This window comes from Mustela lutreola, chromosome 9 (assembly GCF_030435805.1).
Source record: "Mustela lutreola isolate mMusLut2 chromosome 9, mMusLut2.pri, whole genome shotgun sequence".
NCBI classification, from domain to species: domain Eukaryota; kingdom Metazoa; phylum Chordata; class Mammalia; order Carnivora; family Mustelidae; genus Mustela; species Mustela lutreola.
Window position 1 is genome coordinate 49,226,300 of NC_081298.1, and position 27,474 is coordinate 49,253,773.

A 27,474-nucleotide genomic window follows, 5' to 3' on the forward strand; every position below is an offset into this window, starting at 1 on the left:
GGTCTCATCCAGGAGTTTTATGTACAGGTGTATCTTCTGCACACTACCTCTGCAAGTCAAAAGCTTCTTACAGGCTAACACCTCCAGCTTCCCACCACTTTCCTAGCAGTAGAAGACCACTCAGCCTATATTAGGACAAGTTTCAAGGGCCAGAGAGTGAATGCCCTGGGATCAGGTTTTGACCAATGATGGACAGAAAATTGGTGTACAAATACCCCAGTTCCCTTGATCCTCAGGTCAGATTACACTGAGTACATGTATGACATGGTCTCTCAGACTTCCCCCAAAAGACTGAGCACTAGCTGCCTACAGCAGAAACTGGCTTTTTTTTTTATAATTTTTTATTTTTTATAAACATATATTTTTATCCCCAGGGGTACAGGTCTGTGAATCACCAGGTTTACACACTTCACAGCACTCACCAAAGCACATACCCTCCCCAATGTCCATAATCCCACCCCCTTCTCCCAAACCCCCTCCCCCCAGCAACCCTCAGTTTGTTTTGTGAGATTAAGAGTCACTTATGGTTTGTCTCCCTCCCAATCCCATCTTGCTTTTTAATAGGACATCCTTTCTTATCTTCTCTCTGTCCCCTGCCCTACTCACGCTTACCTGTCCAGCACTTCCTGGAACCACCCTCCCCAAATAAATGATTTATATTCCAATTCTTGTTTCAGAGCTGCTAATGGCAAGTCTTGGATATCACTATGGACAAGCAATCATAGCCTTTTTTGAAATGATAGGCCTGTTCTGCATATGAGCTTCTCTTCTTGTAAGTGAGTTCTGTCACAGGACCAGTGGGAAGCAGGGACTACTGCGTCACACCGGAGACAGTGTCATGTAGCTTTGTTCATGCATTGATGCTGCTCCGATTCACAACCTCTTCAGGGGGAATCACATCCAAGGCACATCAAGAGTGAATCTCAGGGAGACAGAATTTCTCTAGATCCTCACAAATCAATGTTCCCCTGTAGATCTAATAGGAAATAATCTGACTTTGAAACATTCATTTGATCTTCACAGCTATCTTAATGACTTTTAAGAGTGTCATTCTATAGATGTACCATCTAAAATCTCTTAAGAACATGTTAACTTGCTTTTCCAGATCAAATGCATATCCACCACAATTCACTGCCTCTGGTTTCTGATCAGAAAGGTGTGAACACCTGCAGGTCTGTCTTCTGCCAGTAAAGATAATAATATACAAAGGTCATTGAAGTAAGATAGTGGGCCAACAAGCATGATTTAAAGTGTGATCAGATCTGTTTCTGATGTATCTGAAAAACACCTTCAAGAGAGTTTTATTTGCATTTATATTTATTCTACTTCAAATTCTGACTAGTTAGGAACTTCAGTGGATATGGACTTTTACAAAATTATGCTCAATGCTCATTTAGAAGTCATAGCATTAAGCTTATCACATTTGCTCTCCAAATTTCAAACATCTTTCATCCCAGATATGTGAATGATCCTTCGTCCCAGATTCATGGTCTGGTCTCAGAAGCTCTGTGGTCAGGTGAGACTGGTGAGCAAACCAAGGCCTTTTCCCTTCTTCTCAGTACCTCTTTTCTCGAGACCATGGAAGGAGTTGTTTCTTCTGTAAGAAAAAGTGTTGGTGATATATGGAAATCTACCTCAGGAGTGGATTGCTAACACATGGTATTTATCACTCAGGGCATGACAAAGGCATGTGGGAATATAACAAGATGGGTTAACCAGCCAATTAAATACGTAGGTGATGCTAACAAAATGAAGGGGAAAAAAATTAGGGGGAAAACGAGATAAAACCAGGAGAGAAGTCAGTACTCCAAATATATATTTTGATGTCCAGAACTGGCTGCAAGCTCACCAGCAGCAATGCAAAGAGGGAGACACAATCAGCAACATGACTCACAGTGTCCAAGTGGTAAAAATAGACCAAGGACTCATGAGAAGCTCATCTATTTCTGTTCCTGAGATGAGATGCAAAGTTCTCATTGAAGCAACACTGTACTGCAATAAGCAGCATCCCCAAAAATACCCACTTGGAATACCTCCCCCAAATCTCCAGTCTCCCTTGCCCTGCTCTACCTTTTCCCTGACCCTTATCTACATAACTCACTAATTAAATTCATGGTCTGAAGGGAAAGATGAGCCAGGAGAGACTGTGGATTCTGAGAAACAAATTGAGGGTTTTAGAGGGGAGGGGAGTGGAGGTATGGGTTGGCTCGGTGATGGGAATTGAGGAGGGCACATATCACAAGGAGCTGTGGGTGTTATACATAGTCAATGAATCTTGGAACACTGCATCAAAAACTGATGACATATTGTATGGTGACTAACATAACATAATAAAAAATAATAAAAAAAGAAAAATAATAAATTCATGGTATGCACCCCACCCTTAAGCAGAGCATAAGCTTGGCAAGGACAGAGGCTCCTGGCTGGCTTCCCAATGTGTCCCCAGTATGGTGAGCAGTGTCTGGTACAGGGCAGGTGGTCAGTTTGTATTTGTTGAATAATTTGGTTGGAGAAATTTCATTTAATCAAGGGTTTTCCTTACAAAGTGGATCCAAGGGATTCAGCAAGGGAAGTTTTACGCTCTGCAGACATTCATGGTACATGGGTCTCTGATGGCTGTGTACTGTAGATTGTGGTGTACCTCATCCAAGGATCAAATAGATGCACATATTTAAAGGGCATGCATAAATACTAAATATTTTTAAAAGCCTATTGAAAGGAAAATGGGGGACATTGAAGATTATAACAAAAGGAAGAGTCCCATATAAGTTGGGCTGGGCCACCATCAGCCACCTGTGTGCTGACCATCCCTAACCTTGGCTATGTGTCTCCATCTGTGGCTGTGAGGCTACAGGTGAGCTGGGTCCTGGGGTTTATTTGCCCTGTTGTGAAGCATGTAAACTTTTAATTTTCACTTTTTTTCTGTGTAGATCAAGCTTTAAATTTGAAATCTATAGTTCATAAAAGTTATATTTCACTTCAAATAAGTAAAAGAAGGCCAGTGGGGATCAACAGAAAGTTGGGAATGGTTTGGAGCCATGGGGATGGGATGAAGGTAGAAAGACAAAGGTTTGTTTATACTGGGCCTCCTAAGGTATGCTGAAACCTTTGGGCTGTACCCCAGGAGCAGTGTCACTGAAGGAATGTATACAGGGGAGTCACAAGATCAATTATATGTCTGAAAGACCCTGCTGCACAGTGAAGCTGTCAGGGAGGACCTATGAGATATTGAGATGGTCTGGGTGAGGGATGGTGACAACTTGGTCTAGGGTGACATGGGAGACAAGTGGAAGAATCAGCAGGACTTGTCAGTGGCCTGATTTTGAGGAGACAGTGGTAACAAAGATAGCAAGGTTTGGGACTTGGATCGGTAGTGGTCCATGGACACAGGGTGGAGTGATGAATTAGCTGAGGGCTTGGTGCTCCTTGAGTCTGACGCTTTCAAGAGCTCCTGGGGGGGATTCTAGTGGGTCTGGTGTTCATTGGTACCATGAGTTACAGGAAGACTGATGAGTAAGAAAGGATTTAAACCCAACATTTGAAGGCCGGGCAGAGAAGGATGACCTGGCAGAGAGTGGGTAGGAGGACCTCAGGAGGAAGCAGGGAACATAGGAAAAGGTGTAACCAGACAAGCCACGGGCAAAATTATCTGGAGAAGGAAGTTGCCAGGGGGTCATGTTTCTGAGAAGTCAAGCATTGTGAGGTGTAAAAATCTCCTTCTGGCTCATTCACATCTAGGCCTCGGGTTCTCTCAGGAATGGTGGGGAGGGGACCAGATTGGTTCCTGCACACCCCTGCCCCAGATCTTCTCTCTTCACTTGCCATTGCAGCTAATTTTGGTTAGATTTGAGGTATCCACATTGATTTCTTGTACCATGGGATTCAATTTTCAGTGGCCCTACAACATTTTTGATAAAATTTAAATTTAGTAAAATTCCAGGAAGTCTTCATTTGTATCTGTTGTTTCATACAGTACTCCATCCACCAGGTTAAGGTGTGTCTGCTGATGGCAGAACAAAGTATCTTTTTGAGGAGACCAGACCTTAGACCACAGCATAGTGAGGCCAGGGCTTATTGAGGGGATCAGAAATCTCAACACAGAAAGTAAGAGGCTAGACCATACCCTTCAGCACTTGAAGCAAGTTTTTAAGAGTCTAGATAGTGACACATCATTAAAAGTTTCACTCTTTCACAATGACCTCAGTCTCCATATCCTGCTGAATGCTGTGGTCCAGGGTTAACTAGCCAGAAGCCAGCTTCAGAACAACATTGCTACAGGGAGATATATATATATATTTAACACATCCAGAATAAGTGTCCCAGCATGGAAGAAATAAAAGAGAGCTATGGCATTATCTCAATGCTAATTGTGAGGCTTGGGCTATGACTTAGACCCCCATAACCACAATTTATCCCAAGTGTTTCAATTTGGCTCCATCTGGTTCCATTCATCAATAACCCCCAGGAGGAATTTTCCATCTGTGGCTGGAAGCACACCCAGTTAGGGGTCTGTCATCTAGGCACCCCTATTTTTAGCAGGTTTTGAGAGCAAGGACACATGGAATAAGGTAAAGTGAAACCTTTATCCAAAACATGTCATGTGTCTAAACAGAGCAAACTAAGGTCCCCAAGAAGAAAAAAAAAAATGCAAGTGAGGTAACACATTTAAGTTGTCAACAAACCAAGTCACCTTTGAAAGAAAGAAAAACTCTGGAAGATATGGAAAATGTGACAGTAGTCCTCTTGATGCCACCAGGGTGGCCAATGTCCTCATATAATGCCACTTTTTTGCCCTTGAAAGCTGGAGAAACGAGATCTTAAACTATAAACTTCCAAAAATTTAAGTCTCTGAGAGTCACATACTATTAACAACCACCAGACAAGGCCCTTTTCTGGAAGCTCCAACCTGGCCTTCTTGCTGGAGAGGATCTGTGGCCAGAAATCTGGAAATTGTCCTCTCCTAAACTAAAATTCCTCTTGGTTTTATTCTGGCTTGTTTAAAGTCTACTATACTGTGATTTTCAGAGAGTGCACCTCGTCACCCAGATCATGTGGCAGGGGCACATGCAAGTCTGCCATACAAGGAGAGCAGCTGGGCAGAGGGCGAGGCAACCTACGATCTGGCCCTCATCTAGTCCAGAGGAGAGACTGGGGTAAAGGACTCTAGGACAAGGGTTTGTGTGTGTGTGTGTGTGTGTGTGTGTGTGTGTGTGTGTGTGGTTTTCTTAGGAAATGATTCAGGGGGACAGTGGAAAAGTGAGTAGGAACGGGAGGGCCAGTTAATAGCTATACATCCAGAGTCATCACCAGCATGGGTAGCTGGGGTCAGTCCTGCTGGGTGAGTTCTGGGAGTTGGAGTAGAATCTCTTTAGAGTTTTCATGTCTGAAGTCCAGGGCTGGTGGATTCATTCTCCACCTCTCAGTGCACAGTGTCCAAGGCTGCTCCTGTGGGTACTGACTCCCTCCAAGCTCACCAAGCATGTGGATCAAGACAGTCCCTTCAATTGTTTGAGGTAGGAAGCATCAGTGCATATTGTGGGGATGAGAGTTGAGGGTGTGCAAGGAGGGACCATCAGCATCTGCAACACAGAGATGTCTCAACTTTTTCTGATTCACCATTTTTATTCCCAAGTGGTTCTGGAGGGAAGAGGGAACAATAGTATCACTTTACCCCTGGCTGGTGAGAGCCTGGGCTTTTCAAGAAGATGCTATCGGAGCTCACTACTTAGGCCCTTCTTTTGTATGAAATCCTACTCCTAGTTTATCCCTGGGCACCACCAGGAACCCAAACTTCGCCATGGTTAGACTGCTGTGACCATGGGAGCCCAGAGGGAAGGGAGCTGCAGGGCCCCCAAGGCAGACCTACTCAACACACAAGATAAGTTTAAGTGAGGCTATAGTTTCCTCCTATGGCTTTTAAGGACTTCTGTGATAGAGAAAGGAAAGGGAGCTAGTAGCATATGAGAAGGACACCTGCAGCCTGGCCAAGCCTTCTCCACCATCCTGTAGGAGAGAAACAACCTAAACTGGCCTCCTTTAACCATCTGTCTTCTCCTAGTCCAGGACAGGCTGTGGATAGTTTGCCTAAAATTTGTGGATCCCAAACAAGGAACTCATTACCGAGATGGGCCAGGGGGTTAGTGGGGAGGTGCACTGTTCCCACAAATCTAAGAACCACTAAGCAAGAAAGAGGTCAGCAGGCCGCCATCCTCCATCTTAAGAGCCTCAGCACAAAGGGGCCACTCAGGCACAAATAGAAGAATCTCAATCTCCTCAAGGCACTTAATGTGTGCTTAGAATAAATAAATAAATAAATAAATAAATAAATAAATAAATAAATAGGTGAATAAATAAGTGAGCTAGCAAAAAAGGAGAAAAAAGAAACTGTCAGAGAGAAAGAGAGGATAAAGAAAGGTAGAAGAAAGTTAAAAGATTAACACAATGGTAACAATGAGTGAATAGAAAGTTAAAACTAAGGGGAATAATATTTAAATATCAGATAATTTAAAAGCTCTAATGAAGAAAAAGGTACATGAAATAAAATAGATTTAAAATAATTTTTTAAAAGATTTTATTTATTTGACAGACAGAGTTCACAAGTAGGCAGAGAGGCAGGCAGAGAGAGAGAGGGGGAAGCAGGCTCCCCGCTGAGCAGAGATTCCCAATGCTGGGCTCAATCCCAGGACCCTGAGATCATGACCTGAGCCGAGGGCAGAGGCTTAACCCACTGAGCCACCCAGGTGCTCTAAAATTAATGTTTTATTTATTTTCTATATTTTTAAATAAATTTTTTTAAAAACATAGAAACAATAAATGGGAGACCCAGAAGTTAAAGATTGTATTTTAAAGTAAAAACAAAAAACAAATGAGGAAGTAAATGTTAAAACAAGACTAAGAATTGGAAGCTAAATACATACAGTTCTTCTAAAATGATTAAAAAAAAAAAAAGAAAAAATATGATTGCTCCAGCTCCCAGCCCACCTGCCCCACAGGCACAGTGGAATAATTCCCCACAGTGGAATAATTGTGAGACCTGAAGGAGAAAGGAAATAAACAGATGTAGAAGTAAGGAGCCTGAAATTTAAATTAAGAGTATTGCTATTAAGTCAGTAAGAAATAAAAAAACAGTTGCCTAGATGCCAAGTCCTGCAACAGAATAAATTCATAGTGATTTAAGAAACTAACAGAGTGTAAAAAAGACCATAAATAAAATATATAAAGGATTTCACTGGCTTGATGTGTAAATCTCTCTGGAGTATGTTTTCTGTGTGATGTCCTTGAGTCCTTGTAATTTTTGCAGAAACTCCTGGCACAAACACCTGTCACTTAGAGGTTACAACCTGAAGTGCTCTAAGTATATTTTATTTTATACTTGGAGGAATTCAAGGGCCATGTGTGCACGTGCACACACACACACACACACACACACACACTCATGGGCTCATATACACACTTCAATTGTCATTTTAAAGAAAGTCTAGATCCTAGTTTCTCTTAAACTCGCTATTCTTTTCTTGTCCCCCAACTTATTAAATATTTATTTATTTGTATGTTTATTTTTCTTTTACTTTTTTTTTTTTTATGTTCGGTTAGCCACAATATAGTACATCCTTAGTTTTTGATGTAGTGTTCAATGATTCATTCATTATGTTTAACACCAGTTCTCTCATTTCAGCACGGGTGATAGGTGTTAAGGAGGGCACATGTTTGTTTATTTTTGAGATAGAGGAAGAGAGAGAGAGAGAGAGATTGAATCCACAAGCCGACTTCCTGGGTAAGAATGGAGTCTGATTCAGGGCTTGATCCCAGGTCGCTGAGATCATTATCTAAGCGGAAACCAAGAGTCAGCTGCTACAAACTGAGCCATTCAAGCTCCTCTCCTGTCCCTCAACTTATTTAAAATGTATAATGTTTAGGGGATTTTGGTGGCTCAGTCATTAAGTATCTGCCTTCACCTTGGGTCACGGCTCCAGGGTCAAGGGATCAAGCCCCACATCAAGCTCCCTGCTCAGGTGGGAGCCTGCTTCTCCCTCTCTCACTTCCCCTGCTTGTGTTCCCTCTCTCGCTGTCTCTCTCTCTCTGTCAAATAAATAAATAAAATCTTTAAAAAAATAAAATGTATGTGTTTTATTTTTATCATTAGATATTATGCTTAAAATTTAATATGCACTCCTTAATGTACAAATTCCAGATTAAATGCCATTACCACCCTTCACCCTAAGAGTATAAGGATCTTAGAATCACCTTTCCATGTTACATTATTGTTCATAATTTTAGTTCCTTCTCACTTTTGACATACCAAAATTCATCATTATTATTGTCACTCTTGTTGCTATTATTTTCTATAGTCAATGCTTATTAAAGTTTACTTATGTTCCTCAATTATGTTATATTTGCATCTATTTCTGCTTTCTATGATGTCTCTCCTCGGGTCTCGACGTTACACTTTCCTAGTCCTTTTAATGAAGATCTCATAGGAGTTCATTCTCTCTGTCTTTAACCAAGACATTATTCTTCTTGGTGACTTAATAGTTAGCTGGGTATAGAATTCTAGGCTGAAAGTGTTTTTTTTTCCTCTCTCTAGAACTTTACTAATTTTTAAATTTATTTTTTATTGTGTTATTTTATTCACCATAAAATATATCATTATTTGATGCAGTGTTCCAAGACTCATTGTTTATGTAGAACAACCAGTGTTCCATGCAATGCATGCCCTCCTTAATACCCACCACCAGGGTCACCTTCCCCTCTAAAATCCTCAGTCTGTTCATCTCCCACTCCAATTTATCCCAATTCACTTTTCTTTTCCTTCTCCTAATGTCCTCCACATTATTCTTTATGTTCCACAAGTAAGTGAAACTATATGATAATTGACTTCCTCTGCTTGACTTATTTCACTCAGCATAATCTCCTCCAGTCCCATTCATGTTGATGCAAAAGTTGGGTATTCATCTTTTCTGATGGCTGCATAATATTCCACTGTATACATGGACCATATCTTCTTTATCCCTTCATCTGTGGAAGGGCATCTTGGCTCATTCCACAGTTTGGCAACTGTGGACATTGTAGCTATAAACATTGGGGTACATATGGCTCTTCTTTTCACTATGTCTGTATCTTTGGGGTAAATACCCAGTAGTGCAATCACCAGGTCATGGGGTAGCTCTATTTTTAACTTTCTGAGAAATCTCCACACCATTCTCCAAAGTGGCTGCACCAACTTGCTTTCCCACCAAGAGTGTAAAAGGGTTCCCCTTTTACCACATCCTCTCCAACACTTGCTGTTTCCTGTCCTGATAATTTTGGCCATTCTAACTGGTGTAAGGTGATATCTCAGTGAGGTTTTGATTTGAATCTACCTGATAGCTAATGATGATGAACATTTTTTCATGTGTCTGTTAGCCATTTGTATGTCTTCATTGGAGAATGCCTGTTCATATCTTCTGCCCATTTTTTGACATGATTATCTATTCTTTGGGTGTTGAGTTTGCGGAGTTCTTTATAGATCTTGGATATCAGCCCTTTGTCTGTAGTGTCATTTGCAAATACCTTCTCCCACTCCATGTGTTGCCTCTTTGTTTTTTGTTTTTTTGTTTTTTTTTTTTTTTTTTTTTTTTTACTATTTTCTTTGTTGTGCAGAAGCTTTTGATCTTCATGAAGTCCCAAAAGTTCACTTTCACTTTTGTTTCCTTTGCCTTTGGAGAAGTGTCTTGAAAGACATTGCTGTGGCTGCTGTTGAAGAGGTTACCGCCTATGTTCTCCTCCAGAATTTTGATGGCTTCCTGTCTCACATTGAGGTCTTTCATCCATTTTGAGTTTATCTTTGTGTATGGTGTAAGAGAATGGTTGAATTTCATGCTTCCATACATAGCTGTCCAATTTTCCCAACACCACTTATTGAAGAGACTGTCTCTTTTCCATTGGATATTTTTTCCTGCTTTTTCAAAGTTATTTGACCATAGAGTTGAGGGTCCATAGCTGGACTCTTTACTCTGTTCCATTGGTCTATGTGTCTATTTTTGTGCCAGTACCATGCTGTCTTGATGATCACAGCTTTGTAGTAAAGTTTTAAATCAGGCAACGTGATGTCCTTAGCTTTTTCTTTTTCAAAAATTCCTTAGCAATTTGGGGTTTCTTCTGATTCCATACAAATTTTAGGATTCTTTGTTTCAGCACTTTGAAAAGTGCCACTGGTATTTTGATCAGTATGGCATTGGAAGGATAGATTGCTCTGGGTAACATAGACATTTTTTAAATTAATTTATTTATTTTCATCATAACATTATTCATTATTTTTTCACCACACCCAGTGCTCCATGCAATCCGTGCCCTCTATAATACCCACCACCTGGTACCCCAACCTCCCACACCTCCGCCACTTCAAACCCCTCAGATTGTTTTTCAGAGTCCATAGTCTCTCATGCTTCACCTACCCTTCCAATTTACCCCAACTCCCTTCTCCTCTCTAACACCCCTTGTCCTCCATGATATTTGTTATGGTCCACAAATAAGTGAAACCATATGATAATTGACTCTCTCTGCTTGACTTATTTCACTCAGCATAATCTCTTCCAGTACCGTCCATGTTGCTACAAAAGTTGGGTATTCATCCTTTCTGATGGAGGCATAATACTCCATAGTGTATATGGAACACATTTTCCTTATCCATTCATCCGTGGAAGGACATCTTGGTTCTTTCCATAGTTTGGCGACCGTGGCCATTGCTGCTATAAACATTGGGGTACAGGTGGCCCTTCTTTTCACGACATCTGTATCTTTGGGGTAAATACCCAGGAGTGCAATTGCAGCGTCATAGGGAAGTTCTATTTTTAATTTCTTGAGGAATCTCCACACTGTTCTCCAAAGAGGCTGCACCAACTTGCATTCCCACCAACAGTGTAAGAGGGTTCCCCTTTTTCCACATTCTCTCTAACACATGTTGTTTCCTGTCTTGTTAATTTTGGCCATTCTAACTGGTGTAAGGTGATATCTCAATGTTTTAATTTGAATCTCCCTGAGGGCTAGTGATGATGAACATTTTTTCATGTCTCTTATAGCCAGTTGTATGTCTTCATTGGAGAAGTCTCTGTTCATAACTTCTGCCCATTTTTTGATATGATTGCCTGTTTTGTGTGTGTTGAGTTTGAGGAGTTCATTATAGATCGTAGATATCAACCTTTTGTCTGTACTGTCATTTGCAAATATCTTCTCCCATTCTGTGGGTTGTCTCTTTGTTTTTTTGACTGTTTCCTTTAGCATAGACCTTTTAACAATGTTTATTCTTCTGATCCGTGAGCATGGAATGTTTTTCCATCTTTTTGTGTCTTCAATTTCTTTCATGAGTGTTTTGTACTTCCTCAATTATAGATCCTTTACCTCTTTGGTTAGATTTATTCCAAGGTATCTTATGGTTTCTGGTGCCATTGCAAATGGAATCAATCCTTTAATTGTCCTTTCTACAATTTCATTGTTAGTGTATAAGAAAGCAACTGATTTCTGTGCATTGATTTTTGTATCCTGCCACATTACTGAATTGCTGTATGTGTTCTAGTAATTTGGGGGTGGAGTTTTTTTGGGTTTTCCACATAAAGTATCATGTCATATTTTTTATTTTTATGATTCATATAGCTGTTGTTGAGAAATGTACAAGAGTACATTTGCTTTTTTCTTATAGAGAATCTATATATTTTTGTATGGATTTACTACAAGATCTATAGGTGTGGAATCCATTTCATTTAATTTGCATTATGTGTTTCTGGATCTGCAAACTCACATCTTTCATTAGTTCCAATTAATTCTCAAATCTCTTTAGACATTGCCTCTCTCCTAATCTTAGTATTCTCTCATTCTGTAATGAGGCCCCTTAATTCTTCCAGAATTTCTACTGGATGACTGAGGGACATTGTTAGACTTTTAATCTTTCTACCTTTTAATCTCTGTTTTGTATTTTCTATCTTGTGCTCGATTCCTGGTATCATTAGTTTCACATTCCAGTTCTTTAGTTCCTGTTTGTTCATTCATTTGTCCACTTAAAATAATATTTTATTAATATATAATGTATTATTTGCCCTAGGGGTACAGGTATATGAATAATCAGGCTTACAGATTTCATAGCACTCACCTTAGCATATAACCCCCCACCAGTGTCCTTAACCCAGGGACCCTATCCCTATTTGCCACCCCCAGCCACCCTAAAAAAAAGTGTATTCAGTACCAGAAACAGCTTGCATTTCAGATTCTATATTTCAGTCTCTCTTTAATTTTTGCCTCTGAATATTTCCCTAGCTTTCTTGTGAGCTCATCTATGCTTTTAAAGGAATCTTTGCTGTATTATGTAAGATGCTTAGATACTGTGTTGCAGGAAGGTTTCACATTGTGTTGTCAGCCTCCATGATTAAAGCTGATTTCTCCTAAGAAATCTTAAGATCTGGCAACACCAGGTCTGTTTCAGCAGGACTGAAATAGGCTAGAACCTTAGGCGGGGGAGTGTGCTCTGTGTTCAGTCTCTAAGTTGTCACTTGCAATATTATTCTCATCCCTGTGTTGGTATTTATGATCCAGCATTGAAGGTGTCTAATATTTCTAACTTTGAGGCTCACTTCTGTCAAAGCCCACGAGCTGAAGACAAACAGGAGTACCTGTAATCAAATAAAATTGCTTATATTTAGCTATTGCAGCAAGTCAAATGGGCAACACAGAATCTTGGGAGCATCCTCAGCAGGGAGGAGAAGGTTCTTAAAGGCTCTTAAAAGGACAGTGCTAAATGATTCTCAGGAACAATTGGGGAAGGAAAACCACAATGATGTCACTCCATAATATTGTGGAGAAGTATACATAGTTTAATAATTGGAAATCTCAGTAACTTGTGTTCAGGAGGTAGAAGAACCAAGCAGAGCTGGGACCACCACTGGTAAGACCTGTATTTGTTCAGAAGCAGATTGAAAGTAGTTTTCTAGCTGTAGTAGGTTTCTTATGCAGAAACATGGTTTGTAGGGGTTTTCCATGTCCCGTCATGGGGGTTTTCCATGTTGTGTCCCGAACATTATAGCACGAGCAATCAGTAAGTCTGATTTTCAGTTTTCTCACCTCTTAGGGTGAACGGTTTCTGTCAAAAAGAAGTCCCTGTTCCAAATGAAAGTACAGTTCTTCTGAAGCTCCTACAGCAGGAGTAACTAGTTTCTTGGCCCTGCCCATGTTCCAGTCTCTGGTTTCCTGCCAAGTTCTGATTCATAAGGGCCATAAAGCTTTCATATATGTGACTCACCATATTCACTGTCTGAGTATATCTCTTAATGCTATATTTTCACTCTTTATATGCTATATTTTCACTCTTTCTGAGGAATTAACCTAAGGAAATGGCAGCTCCCTTCTGTTGTCAATGCAATGAAACTGATGAAGCAGTCAGGTGACTTGTGGTGAAGGCCATCCCCACCCCATTCTCCTAAAAACTTTATTTACTTTTGTTGGTCCGAACACCCCAATGTGAAAGGAGACTGGCTGAGCAGATTCCCTGGAGCATGTGCCTCATTCCAGCTTGTGTTCTTTGACCTTCACTAGGTTTGTGAAACCCATCACTGACAGGCAGAGAATAATTGAAGAGTAAATGGCCATGGGAATAAACTTGAGATAATAGCATAGAGACACTTGGTTGAAATGTGACTCATTTTCTATGTCAGAACTCTGAAGAATTAATTTCAGCTACTGATTTTTCTTATGTGTTTCTCAGCCTGAGCTGCCCTCTGTTTGTTGCATGAAAGTTCAGGAAGCAGCCTGAGTTTATTATGCTAATTAATTGGAAGGTAGACCATGGATGCCACCCATTAGGGTGTGCATTCATTTCTGAATCTTTGTAAGAAAGAAATTGTGTTTCTAAGCTCTTTGTTATTGGAACACTGTGAGGAGATATTGTTTTTAGTTTTTATGCTTCTAGTTTATTTTAGTAAATCTGAGGTTTAGTAGAACCAGTATCCTGGAAATAGCAAATCAATCTACCATTTTGTTTTAGTGGGTATTTGGGATTAATTATGTTGCATTCTAAGTATCTTCTAGTAGATGATTTATGATGTAGATGATGAGCTGGACATGTTTTCACTTGGGGTTCACTGTTTCTTGCAGTTTCCTTTTTTACTTTTTTACCCTTTTCCATGGAATGGATCCTAGCAACAACCAATCCCTATCCCAGTTCTGTCCTGTGTCTTTACTATTGATACAGAGAGAAGGCCAATTTGTTTCTTTGATCCCTTGATAATTTATATTCCTTGTGAAACTCTGATCTATGAGAAACCCTTGGTACACAGTGGATTCCTCTCTCCTTCTCCCTTGTTACTCTTCCCCTCTGTCTCTCTTTCCTGCATGTGCACACACACACACACACAGACATGCACACAAACACATACTCACACCTACCACCACACAAAACACAGAATATAATTGCTAAGATTAATCCTGTTTGATAACAACTCATTTTCTGAGTAAATGTTACATTCTGAGGCTCTCTCTCTTTAGCTTATTTTCTTTTTAATATAATATTTCTACAATTATAACATGAAAATTTCTTTCACTTTTTAACATTCCTGAAATTCTGAAATAAGGATGCATCTTACAATCAAAGGCTACTGAGACTGTATGAAATATGACAAAGTTTTCCTTGAGCATATCTTTGTGAATATTGGCTGTATAAATAACAATAAACTGTTATAGGGCTTAACTATATATATTTCATATAATTATATATCTGCTTTATAATACTCTATATATTACATATAATTAAAATAAGAACAATAGTGCTAAATTGAAAGACTATCATAAGAATTAACATGCTTTAAATTTCTTTTATTTTTCAGGAAATGGTAAAAGAACCAATTTATATTAAACTCAAATAAGTTCAAAAGTACCATATCTTATTGGCATGGAGGCCAAAGTTATTGTTTCCTCTTTTGAGGAAAGTGAGTTTTTTGTGATAAAATATACGTAACATAAAATTGACCATTTTAGTCATTTTAAAGTGTACAGTTCAGTGACATTAGGTACATTCACATAATTATACAACCATTACCACTGACCATCTCTAGAACTTTTTCATCATTTCAGACTGAGACTGTGTCTTCATTAAATAATAACTCCTCTTTTCTCCCTTGCTTCTCCCTGGCAACCATTCTGTTTTCTGTCTTATACATCTGATTATTTTGGATACCTCATGTAAGTGGAATCATACAGTATTTGTTTTGTGTCTGGCTTATTTCACTTAACATAATGTTTTCAAGTTTCATCCATATGGTAACATGTGTCATAAGTTCCTTCCTTTTTAAGGCTGAATAATACTCCCTTGTATGGATATCTTACATTGTGTTAATCCATTCATCTGTTGAAGGAAGTTACGCTGCTTCCATTTTGTGGCTATTGTGAATAATACTGTTATGATTAAGGGCCTAAAAGTATCTCTTTGAGACCCTGCTTTCAATTATGTGGATATATATCCAAAAATGTAATTACTGGATCATAGGGAAATTCTACGTCTCATTTTTGAGGAACTGCCAGACTATTTTCCACAGGGGCTGTGCCATTTTCCATTTCCATTTACATACCAGCAATGGATGAGGCTTCCAATTTATCCAAGATGAAGTGATTTTAAAAATTCTGTGTGTGTGTGTGTGTGTGTGTGTGGTTATTTTGGCTAGGATAATAACGGCATGTAAAATATTAAGTAGTACACAAACGTAGTACTAAAAATTCCAAATCTCTCACCTCAACTCTAACATACTCTTCCATAACCCCAACCTGCTACCCAGAGGCAGCTCCTGTTCATTTTTCTCTTTTGACAGTTACTGTCATAAGCCATACCTGGACTCTTGTGTTCATCCAGTTATTTCTTGATCTGTTGACATTAGATTCTGTCCAATGGGTGTCCTATTTTGAAAGGGTAGAATTTAGCTTACTCAAAGTTAGCATGTAGTTAATAATAGTTAATAATACTACTGCCCACATCCTACCTCCTCTAAGTTTTCAGGGTTGTAAAATTTTGAGTTCTCCCATAGGTTCCTATTATATCTTTAAGTGAACATCATTAAACTTCCATCTCCTGTCTTCCTACCAGGCAGGATGAGACTGTAAGTGGCAGGCTTGTTCACCTCTGCTTTCTTTGGTCCTATTTGCCTTCCCATCAAGGTTGGCTGTGTCCTCACTTTTACATTAGGATGTGTGAGTCTAGCTTAATGGCTATGAGTCAGACCCTAAGATCAGACTTCCTGGAAATTAATCTGGCTCTGCTGCTTACAGGAGGAAGATACTGAGCAAGTTACTTAGCTTCCTGATAAGTTTGCATATCAGTGAAATGAAGATAATAGCAATAGCTACCTCATGGAGTTATTTTGAAAATTAAGGCAATCCTTATAAATATGCCACAGTGCTTGTCATGCATTTAGGTGTCTGGTCAAAATGATGATGATGATGGTGACTTTGTCAGGACTCATAACCTTTAAAATCTGTTTTTTAATTATGTTGATTCCAAATGTTAAATTATTAAACAGTTTTCATCATGATTCTATAAACACTAGGGCTGTAAGCCCAAGTTACAGTGAGGAAATATTTCTTTAGTTCTGGTTTCCGGTATCATGAACTGGGAAGTAAGAAAATATTTTTAGTGTCTAGGTGAAGTGGAATGGGAAATTTTGTTTTGCTTTCTATTTAGTTCTACAAAATTCATATACAATTTTTCTGCTGGTGTGTGTATGTGTTTTTTGGAGTTTCTAAATTTTTTTTCTAAAGTTTTTGGACTTTCTTTTAACATTGAGAGAAGAAACTCACATTTTCTTCCAAGTATACCTGTATCTTCCAGCTTCACATTTGTTCAGCCTTTCCTACTCAGGAAGATGGCTTTTGTGAAGCTCACAGGTATTTGTTTTAAATTGGACACACTGTTGGTAGACATCTGCCATACACGGGTTTCTTTTTAGTCATTTCTGGAATTATTCACTGTTTATTTTATCCCTGATTTTCCACTTCCTTAGTATCTGCTATCAGTTTTTTTTTTTCTTTTCGTTGTTATTGTGTGTTTTTTGTTTGTTTGTTTGTTTGTTTGTTTTCTGGAGTAAATTTATAAGTTACTTATTTAAGGAGAGTATTGTGAGATAAATTTTCTGAGTGTTGAAAATATTTGTCATTGTTTTGTTTCCTTTTTTGCTTTTGCTCAATCTTGGGTGATTTCTTGGTTGAGTGCATAACTTAACAGATTTTCTGTCAGCGCTCAAGGCATTACCTGGTTGTCTTTCCAGCATGGGTTGTTATAACGGGAAGTCCTATGTTAGCCTGTATACCCCATGTTCTCAGCCGCCATCCATCTCCCTCACCAAGTCTGGCCTGCAGCTGCCTTGTTGGGCTTCCACTGACTTTCTTTTTCTAGCAGTCTGTGCAACTTGACATCTACTCTGTTTTTTTTTTTTTTAATTCAATTAGCCAAGGTATAGTACATAATTGATTTTTGACATAATGTTCAATGATTCATCAGTTCAATATAACATCCAGTGCTCACCACATCATATGCCCTTCTTATTGCCCATCACACAGTTACCCTATCCCTCTACTCCTCCCTTTCCACAACCTTCAATATTTTATTCCCAGAGCCAAGAGTCTTAAATGGTGTGTTTCCCTAATTTCTTCCCATTCAATTCCTCCCCACCACATTGTCCTCTGCACTATTCCTTATGTTCCACATATGAGTGAAACTATATGATAATTATGTTTCTCTGATTGATTTATTTCACTTAGCATAATGACCTCCAGTTCCGTCCATGTGGATACAATTAGTAGATATTCATCTTTTTCTGATGGTTGAATAATATCCCATTGTATATACAAACCACATCTTCTTTATCCATTCATCTGTTAAAGGGCATCTTGGGTCCTTCCACAGGACATTGCTGCTATGAACATTGGGGTGTATGTGCTCCTTCTTTTCACTACATCTATTGTGGCTTTTAAAAATTTGTTATTTTGTTAAGTATTTGTTACTATTTCCCCTTCTTTTATTTTTTTATTATTTTATGAACATTTTAATGAGGTCTTCAGTAGAGGGAAGAAAAGTAATGTGCTTAATGCTCCCTCTTGCATGAGAAGGACAGCTTCTTTATGGATATGGTTCTCTGTCCCTCTGGTTAGTTTCATCATAGGCTTGCTTTTAGAACACAAACTTCTAGTTTTGTTGATTCTCCATGTTGTAGCTTTGCTTTGTATTTCACTAGTTTCTACTTTTATCTTTATTACCACTTGTCACATGTATTCTCTCCCTTTAGCTAACTTATTTGTTTGGATGTCTACCCCTTACATTTTAGCCTTTATTTCCCTAATATATGCATTTAAGACTCTGTGTTTATCTCTTGTATTGCTTCAGCTACATCTGTTGGTTTTGATATGTATTTTGTTTTGATATGTAGTCTTTTGATTCAAAAGGTTTAAGTTGTCTGCATAACATAACAGTGCAAGGTGAGGCAGCAAGTGCTGCTATAGGAGCTTCAGCAAGTTCTCCAGAAGATCCAGTGAAGACAATTAATAAAGGTGGTTACACTAATAATAGATTTTTAACATAGATGAAAGCAGTCTTTTATTGGAAGAAGATGCCATCTAGAACTTTCGTAGCTAGAGAAGAGAAGTCAATGCCTGGCTTCAAAGATTCAGTGGACAGGCTAACTCTTGTTAGGCGCTAATGCAGCTGGAGACTTAAGTTGAAGCTAATGCTCATTTACCATTCCAAAACTCCAGGGCCCTTAAGAAATGTACTAAATCAACTCTGCCCTACTATCTGAATGGAACAACAAAGCCCAATGACAGGGCATCTGTTTACAACGTGGTTTATTTTAAGCACACTCTTGAGACCTACTATTAAAAAAATATATTCTTCTCAAAATATTATTGCTCATTAACAATGCAGCTAACCACCCAAGACCTCTGGTGGAGATGTACAACAAGATTAATGTTTTCTTGCCTGCTAATACAACATCCATGGATCAAGGAGTAATTTCAACTTTTAAGTTTTATAATTTAAGAAATATTTCTTACATAGATATTGATTTCTCTGATGGTTCTGCGCAAAGTAAATAGAACTTTCTGGAAAGCCTTAACCACTCTAGATACCACTAAGAACATTTGTGATTTATGGAAAAAGGTCAAAATATCGACATTATCACAAGTTGGAAGAAGTTGATTCCAGCCCTCATGGATGAGTTTAAACTTCTTAGTAGCAAAAAATTTTGGATGCCATTCCATAGTGAATAAGAAACTCTGCTGTTGAAACCTAGCAATCTACAGTTAACAAGCCCTCCAGGTGATTCTAAGGCATGCTAAAATTTGAGAACTTCCATAAAGAATCTTAGCTGAGCATGAGGATTCAGTCTCGACTTCTTCATCTTGTGTCTCTAATTAGACCATATAATTTACTATCATTGTTACTGTTGGCATTTTAAAACAAGACAATTCCCCCCCTTATAGTGAAGTTTTATGGAATGGTGGTAATCTTGGTGTTTTCCTTTTCAACCAGCAATATCTCAAAGTGTGGTCTCATTTTGTAGTAAGAGAAGCCCTCAGAGCATCAAGTCAGCTACATAATGCTGCAAGTGACACTCTGTCCACCGAGGTTTTAATTGGACAAATGTATTTTTTATCCCTAAATTCTAAGTTCTTCATTTCTAAGCATATTAAGCAGATTTATTTTATAACCTTTATCTGATAATATCAAAAGCTACAGTTATTGAGTTCTAATTAAGTGATATTTTTGCTCACCCTTGCTAATTGTAGCTCATTTTCTTATTATGTTTAATTTCAAACTGAGGTTTCTTTCAACAGTATCTATGGGCATTTTCTGAGGACTATCTTTAACACATTCTTCCAGAAGGGATCTGCATTTGCCTCTGCCAAGAATCAGGGTGCGAGATTTCCAGCCCCAAACACACCAATCTAAGTGTTCGACTGCATTTTTCAAGGCACAGTGAGGGTGTGAAATCTGAGTGTGAGTGTAGGCTCGTGGTTAGTAATTTTCAGAGCTGAAGTCACCCTGGCACTCTCCAAAAACAACAGGCTACCCATAAGAATTCTAGAGATAAAAATAACTTCAAGGTTTTCCTGTCTCTCTTACTCACTGGTGGGAAGGAAGACTTCTTGCTTGAGCCTGTGTCCACCTTCATAGTCTTATCACTAATTTTTCATCACCATATGGGCAGTCTTTATATCTCTAAACCATAGAATGGTGTGTGGGCTTCTGGTGAGGATTCCACTGCTGTTGATAGTGATGGTAGAGGTGGTGGTGGTGGTGGTGGCGATGGTAGTGATTGTGGATGGTGGTAGTAATGATGGTGGTATGGAAAGGGTTATGGAATTAGTCAACTTTTTCTGTGAAATACTATACAATAAGTATTTCAGGCTTTGCAAACCATATGATCTCTACACATATGACCTCTATGACTCAACTATGCCTTTGTAGTACAGAATAGCCATAGACATATATGAATGAATGGATGTGAGTGTGGTTCAACAAAACTTTATTTGTGGACACTGGCATTTGAATTTCCTATGGTTTTCATGTGCCTTAGAATATACTTTTCTTCAACCACTTCAACTGAGACTTAAAAATACAAAAATCAGGGTACCTGGGTGGCTCAGTCAGTTAAGCATCTGTCTTCTGCCCATATCATGATCCTGGAATCCTGGGATTGGGTCCCACATCGGATGGGGAGCCGCCTTCTCCCTCTGCCTCTGCCCCTTCCTCTGCTTGTGCTCTCCCTCTGTCATGAATAAAACCTTAAAAAAAAAAAAAAGCTTTATTAGCTTGTGGACTATACAAATTTGTGTGCTGGATGTGTCCTGTGGGCTACAGTTTGCCAGTTCCTGGTAGTAATATTAGTGTTGGGGATGATGATGGTGGTGGTAGTGGCAGTGGTGATGGCAGCTATGATGATGGTGGTAATAAAGATGGTGAAGTAGTAGTGAAGAAGGTGGAGAAGGTAGAGGTGATCATGGTGGTGATAGAGATGATGGTGATCAAAATGATGGTGGTGATGATGAAGATAAAGATGGTGATGGTGGTAGTAATAGAGATAATGGTGGTGGTGATGGAGGTTACGGTGATGGGTGGTGATGGAGATGATGGTGTTGATGATGATAATGCTGATGGTGATGATGATGATGGTGATGTGGTGGCAGTGATGGTGGTGGTGATGATGGTGGGTGTGGTGGTGGTGGAAATGATGGCATTCATGGTGATAGTAATGGTGGTTATGGTGGTGGTGGTGGTGATGGCAGTGGTCATGATAGTGGTGGTGGTGACAGATGGAGATGATGCTGGTGGTGATGATGATGATTGTGGTGATGAAGATGATGAGGTGGTAGTGGTGATGGTGGTGATGGTGGTGATGTTTCTCCTACTAATGGTGGTGGTGCTGATATGGTGGTGGTGGTGCTGATAATGTGGTGGTGGTGATGATGGTGGTGGAGGTGATTGTGGTGGTGAAGGCAGGCAGTGGTAGTGATTGTAAGATGATGATGTTACTAAAGGTGATAAATGTGGAACTAGTATAGTGGGGCATGTAGGTGCTATTGGTGAAGAAGCCACCTTCCTTTAACATCCTCCTTAAAACTGAGATGGAGACCCACAAAGCTAAAGCAAGTTAGCATAACTTTAATGGCAGCAATGATCTTAATACACAGGTTTCTCATTTCCAGTATCACAGCACTTCCTCTGCACTTCTCTCATCATTAGTGAATCAGACTTAGAATTCCTTCAGACTCTTCCTGGAGATATTGTGACACAGCTTTGTTCACTAGCAGAAGTTTGGATTGGCCTTGTGCACAGGAAGTCCCAGGTCACCCAAAGTGATAATTTCGATGATGCAACATTTTGCAATTGTAATGTGCCATTTAAATGTTAAATAACAATAACTGATCTGGTTCTGAATGCTTCATTAACTATCTCCACTGCCAAATCACAGGCTTTTCTATGTATTTCTGCTAAAAGCAAATTTTAATTGTTTTAATGAGGATTTGCAAGCAGCTCTTTTCTCTCAACACTTGGGCACTGGCAGAAACACATACATCATTTGCTTAGCAGGAGGCAAGTATTTCTGTTTGCACAAAATGCATCTAACAGTGCTGGGATTTGGAGAAGACCTAGCACCTGGTGCCCTAATGGTTTCCTTAATTGAGCCGTATGAGAAGGGATTAAAAGTGTTAGGAGCAATCCATGCCTGTCACACATCTCATGCATCCTGGCTTATCTTAACTGCTAATTAGTTAATTTTCCACATCAGTTGCATAGTTTGCTCTGATCTGTTTCTACTTGGAGATACTGCTCTAAAGGTTATTTTATGTGTTAAATGTAACTGTTACTACACAAAATCTGTGGTGTATAAGGTCGTTAATCAGCCATGGAGGTGCAGATATTAGATACTATTTTGTAAAATCCCTTCTACTGCACACTAAATTAATTCTAAGCCTAAAAGTGCAAATCTTTAAATGTTCCTGTGGGAGTGGGGAGAGGTAGGGCAGGAGACAGAATTATTAAGGGGGAGAGGTAGGGCAGGAGGCAGAATTATTAAAAATCTATAATTATTCACAGGCTCAGAAATAAAGAAAAATATTAAAGAGTGTACTTCCGTTTGTCTATGTTCATGTCTGTTTGGAAATCATAGTACTTAGGACACTGGTTCCTGAAACTTACACTTGATTTTTTTCTAGTTATTCCTCAGAGCAAAGCATCTATTAAACATTAAAGACATGTTTGAGAAAAATGCATTCTATAATGTATAATCCCAATTTCTCCATGGATAGGTCCGTGTATTATTCTACCATAGTCATAATATATAATTCCTGGTGGAGCATGTTAAGGATTCTTTAGAAAGGGTGTAGGTTGTAGGGGCTAGAAACAGGTAGAACACAAAATTGCTCATATCCTGTTCTTAGTAAGGAAGGTGGATACTTTGGCTGCAGCATGGGCTGCCTATTCTGACTTGAAATTCAGCTATACCAAACCATCTGCTACATTTGGGTGTCTGAGAGCTCTATTTCACAGGAGGCGGCAGGCTTAGCCTGTAGTATTTTGTCCATCAGCAGGTCACATGGCCTGTCTGCCAGTGAGGCTTCTCTGGTCCAGCTAATGTTTGAGTGATCCCACCTCTGCTTATTAAACATTTATACTGTGCGTCAGTCAGTGTTCCCAGCCATATGTGAAATGCCTTTTCCTCACTCCAGAGGTGAAGACAGGGACTTTGTTTTGTGTGTTTTTTGTTGTTGTTGTTGTTGTTTGTTTGTTTTAAGACAATTTCATTCTCACAATATATTTGGCAGAAAAAGAGTGTACTATTTTATCAACCATTCAACAAGAGAGATCAATCATAATTACCCCAGTATAACATAGGAATCCAGTGGTAACAACCATCCCCCAGTGAAAGCAGTAAACAGAATGCAATATATCCCTAAAATGGATTATTATTCAGCCATAAAAAGGAGGGAAGTTCTGATAAATATGTGTAGTGCAAAGTGGAAGAAGACAGGTACAAATACCACATACTATATGATTCCATTTATGTAAAATGTCCAGAATAATCAAATCCATAGAGAAAGAAGGTAGATCAGTGGCTGGCAGGGGCTAGAGAAGGGAAGAATAGGGAGTGGCAGCTTACAAGCTATGAAATGATGAAAATGTTCTAGAGTTAGATAACAGTGAGGGCTGCACACCTCAGAATATACTATAACCCTCAGAATTGTGCACTTCAAAGGTTAGGTGAATTTTATATTGTGCAATATAACAGAATAATTATGTTATTTTAAAAAATGAATAAATCTACTAATGAAAAGAGAGAGAGAGAGCGCACGCAACAGAATCAGGATCTTCCTGAAATAGTTTGTGCCTTTCAGATGTGAGAGCTAATGATGCAGGCCCACAGTCTTCCCAGCTTCTCAGATGTGTCACCATGATTACAACCAAATGAGGAGACCCTAAGCTTTGGAGTCCAATACACCTGGGTTCAAATTTCACCTATTCATCTCCCTCACTGAAATATCCTCTCTGTTTGTATTTAGATCATTCACACGAAGGATTTAGGACCTTGTAGAATTTGAAAGACACCACAAGAGATGTGACCCCTGAATCCCTGAGGTCCCTGGGAACATTCATCTTCTTGGTGAAGAAAGCTGGTAAATCAGCCCATGTGTTAGAGGCCAGAAAACCTAACTGATTCCCAACTCGTGAGCAAATCCATCTTTTAGAGGGCAGACTTACATTATCCTACCTGAGACTGCTCTCTGGACCCTGATTGCAAATTTATCAATTAGCAATGAAGAATTGCTCTGTTGGGGACTGAGGGCATGAAGCCTGTATGAGTGATCTCACACACCCTGTCCCTGTAATAAGGCCACTTATGAATTTGCAAAGAGAATTAACTGCCCCATAGGCCTGTTTTTAATTTTTGTTTTAAAACACATTCATCCAAACCAACATGCTGCCCTTTGCTCTGGCTGGCCTAGGAGGGCTTCCGTCTCCTTCAGTGGCTTCTATGTGGGTATATAAAGACAGATGGATGCCTCTTCTACAAGTTCTGACAAGAGAAATGAGTTCAGTCAATCAATAATCTCATATCTTGTGAACGTGTAGACATTCAAGGTGACTGGCTCACGTAGTTATCTTTTCTCTATAGAAGTGGTAGTAGTACCTCCCAGGCTTGTTGGACAATAGTGTGATGCCTTGGGTTCCTTCCCAAGAAGCAGGCCTCAGAACGAGAGTTCAAGAGTATCAGTAGAAGAGAGGGGAAGTGAGACAGGAAGGGAAGGTGCCAACAAATGGTACATTCACAGTAAGATACCTTCTGGGCAACTCAGGGGACAGGCTGCTGGGGCCTTGAGAGATTGTGCAGGACACTTGCCTTGGACTGTCTCACCAAGGGACAAAGATGCTGGGCATTCTTCCATCCACTTCCCATCTGTCGTTAGCTGGAGCTGCACCAGGGGCCTTTACCCCTCTGACCTGGCCTGTGATAGCCAAAATGGTGCCATCAGTCTCAGAATGGTAGGAGCCAGGGCAGGGACACCCATGGATTTAACTCATCTTGCATATGTGAACTCATCATCATCCCTCTTACTTTCCCAAATCCAGCCTTCATCCATTGTTTCCTACTTTGACAATAGCATCTCAGTCCACCAGGGCCCTGGGCCAGAAGGAGGGGTGCTTCATTCCCATATTCTCCACTCCCCTACCTCATTATACATATTTAAGGAAGCATTCAGGTCTGTTGTTTCTGTTTTGTACATGCTCCAGGACTGAACACATTTCTCCATTTTTTTCCTGAGGTCCAGCCACCAGGACCTCAGCTGAGATGCCCTCATCCAGCCTTTTCAGATATACCTGGAGGGCCTCCCTCTCCACCCTTTCCCTCACTGGCTTCCTGAGGTTGTTAGGGAAGTTTCCATTGCTCCTGCCACCATCCCCACCCTCTTTTCTCTCCCAACACTCTATACCATCCAGCTGCACTGCCCCCTGTCCTGCTGGTTCCCTGCCTTGAACCCTAAAGCATTTGGCATCCAGGAACACTCTTTTCTCTCCCCCATCTTGACCCCTAATTCCTCCTCACTATTCAGACCTTATCTTTAGTGACAGCTCCACTGGAGACTCTTTCCCAATCTTTATTCTGGGTAATTGCTCCTAGTTTTTTTGTGTATTCTCTAAAGGCAGGCTTCTCCTTGTCTAGATCACTGGGTACACTTTAGTGCTTATTCACAGTCTTTCTCCTGTGTCCATTAAATGCTGTCAGGTGTATACATGGAAGTGCCTGGTACGTGTCCACCACATGCCAGGTGCTAGATACATGCTGACCTCCTTCCTTCCCTGGTTTTAGGGGAGGGAGTTCAAATTCCATTTTGAAACTTCTCTGGGGATGTTGCATTAATGGTTGAGGCCACCTATGCTCCGGCCACAGTTTGCTCTGGAGAGCTGGCTTTCATTGCCCCAGAGCCTGATTCTCCAACCTCAGACACAGAGATCATTGTCGCTTGGCATGGGGAATGTTTGCTGGTCCAACTTAAAAAGGCTTCAGCATTGCTGCTATAAACATTCGGGTGCATGTGTCCCTTTGGATCACTACATTTGTATCTTTAGGGTAAATACCCAATAGTGCAATTGCTGGGTCATAGGGCAGTTCTATTTTCAACATTTTGAGGAACCTCCATGCTGTTTTCCAGCAGCAATGTCCACAATAGCCAAACTATGGAAAGAACCTAGATGTCCATCAACAGATGAATGGATCAAGAAGATGTGGTATATATACACAATGGAATACTATGCAGCCATCAAAAGAAATGAAATCTTGCCATTTGCAACAACGTGGATGGAACTAGAGCGTATCATGCTTAGCGAAATAAGTCAAGCAGAGAAAGACAACTATCATATGATCTCCCTGATATGAGGAAGTGGTGATGCAACATGGAGGCTTAAATGGGTAGAAGAATAAATGAAACAAGATGGGATTGGGAGGGAGACAAACCATAAGTGACTCTTAATCTCACAAAACAAACTGAGGGTTGCCGGGGGGAGGGGGTTGGGTCGAAGGGGGTGGGATTATGGACATTGGGGAGGGTATGTGATTTGGTGAGTGCTGTGAAGTGTGTAAACCTGGTGATTCACAGACCTGGGGATAAAAATATATGTTTATAAAAAATATATGTTTATAAAAAATAAAAAATTAAAAAAAAAAAAAAAAAGGCTTCAGCATCCAGACTCCTAGGAAAACAGTACTTCTATTACCTGTGGACATAATTATTTTTAATTAAAATAGGAATGAGATGGGAATCATTACCTGTTTGGGAGAAGGATCATAGTAGTTTGCTGGTTTACAGCTGGCTTATGTGCAAAAACTTTCAAGATGAGAACAGAATGCTTGTTCTTTGTGCCAAAGGAAGTTCTAGGAAATGGCTTGATGAAAATCCAACTCTCATCACCAAATGTATGGAAATATGTTTTCCACCTATATAATATAGAATCTCTGGCTGGAGTAGCTTCTTCCTAAGTGAAAAGATTATTTATAAATCAAGGAAACCCATAGCATTCAATAACTCATCCTATGATAAATGAGCTCTTAAAATACCTACCTCTCTAGGTTAGTGACTATGCAGTGATAAAGAAGGGTTTTTTTCATCAGTGAAGTTCTTGTCACACACATTTTAGGATCCAGTTGAAGCCTATATTGACAAGGCATCATTAGTTATTTGTCAAGCCCCTGTGGACCCCGTGGATGACCCAGGACCCATTCTGAGAATGGCAAGGAGGGTGGGACTGCTGATCCCTGACCTGGAAGAGCTCACAGACCAGTTGAGACAAAACCCTGTCCAAGGTGAATCATAGAGAGAGCATTGTGGGTGATGTCACAGAGGCCTGCGCTGGCCGCTACTCCATGGGGGAGGTGATACATAGCACAGAGTTAACATGGAGCTAACAGGAAGGCAGGC

The 27,474-nt window shown here is 39.8% G+C and overlaps 1 protein-coding gene and 1 long non-coding RNA gene across 4 annotated transcripts in view; one reads left to right on the top strand and one right to left on the bottom strand.

The window, feature by feature from the left end:
- Positions 1-27,474, top strand: part of SYNDIG1 (synapse differentiation inducing 1) — a 174,295-nt gene that overhangs the window by 38,723 nt on the left and 108,098 nt on the right. The gene's annotated exons all lie outside the window — the stretch shown is intronic.
- LOC131808246 (uncharacterized) lies at positions 1,242-27,311 on the bottom strand. Its single transcript, XR_009344745.1, has 5 exons — positions 27,118-27,311; positions 26,826-27,031; positions 20,634-20,784; positions 15,841-15,906; positions 1,242-1,597 (listed from the first exon to the last, which is right to left on the bottom strand). It is a non-coding gene; the product is annotated as an uncharacterized LOC131808246 (long non-coding RNA).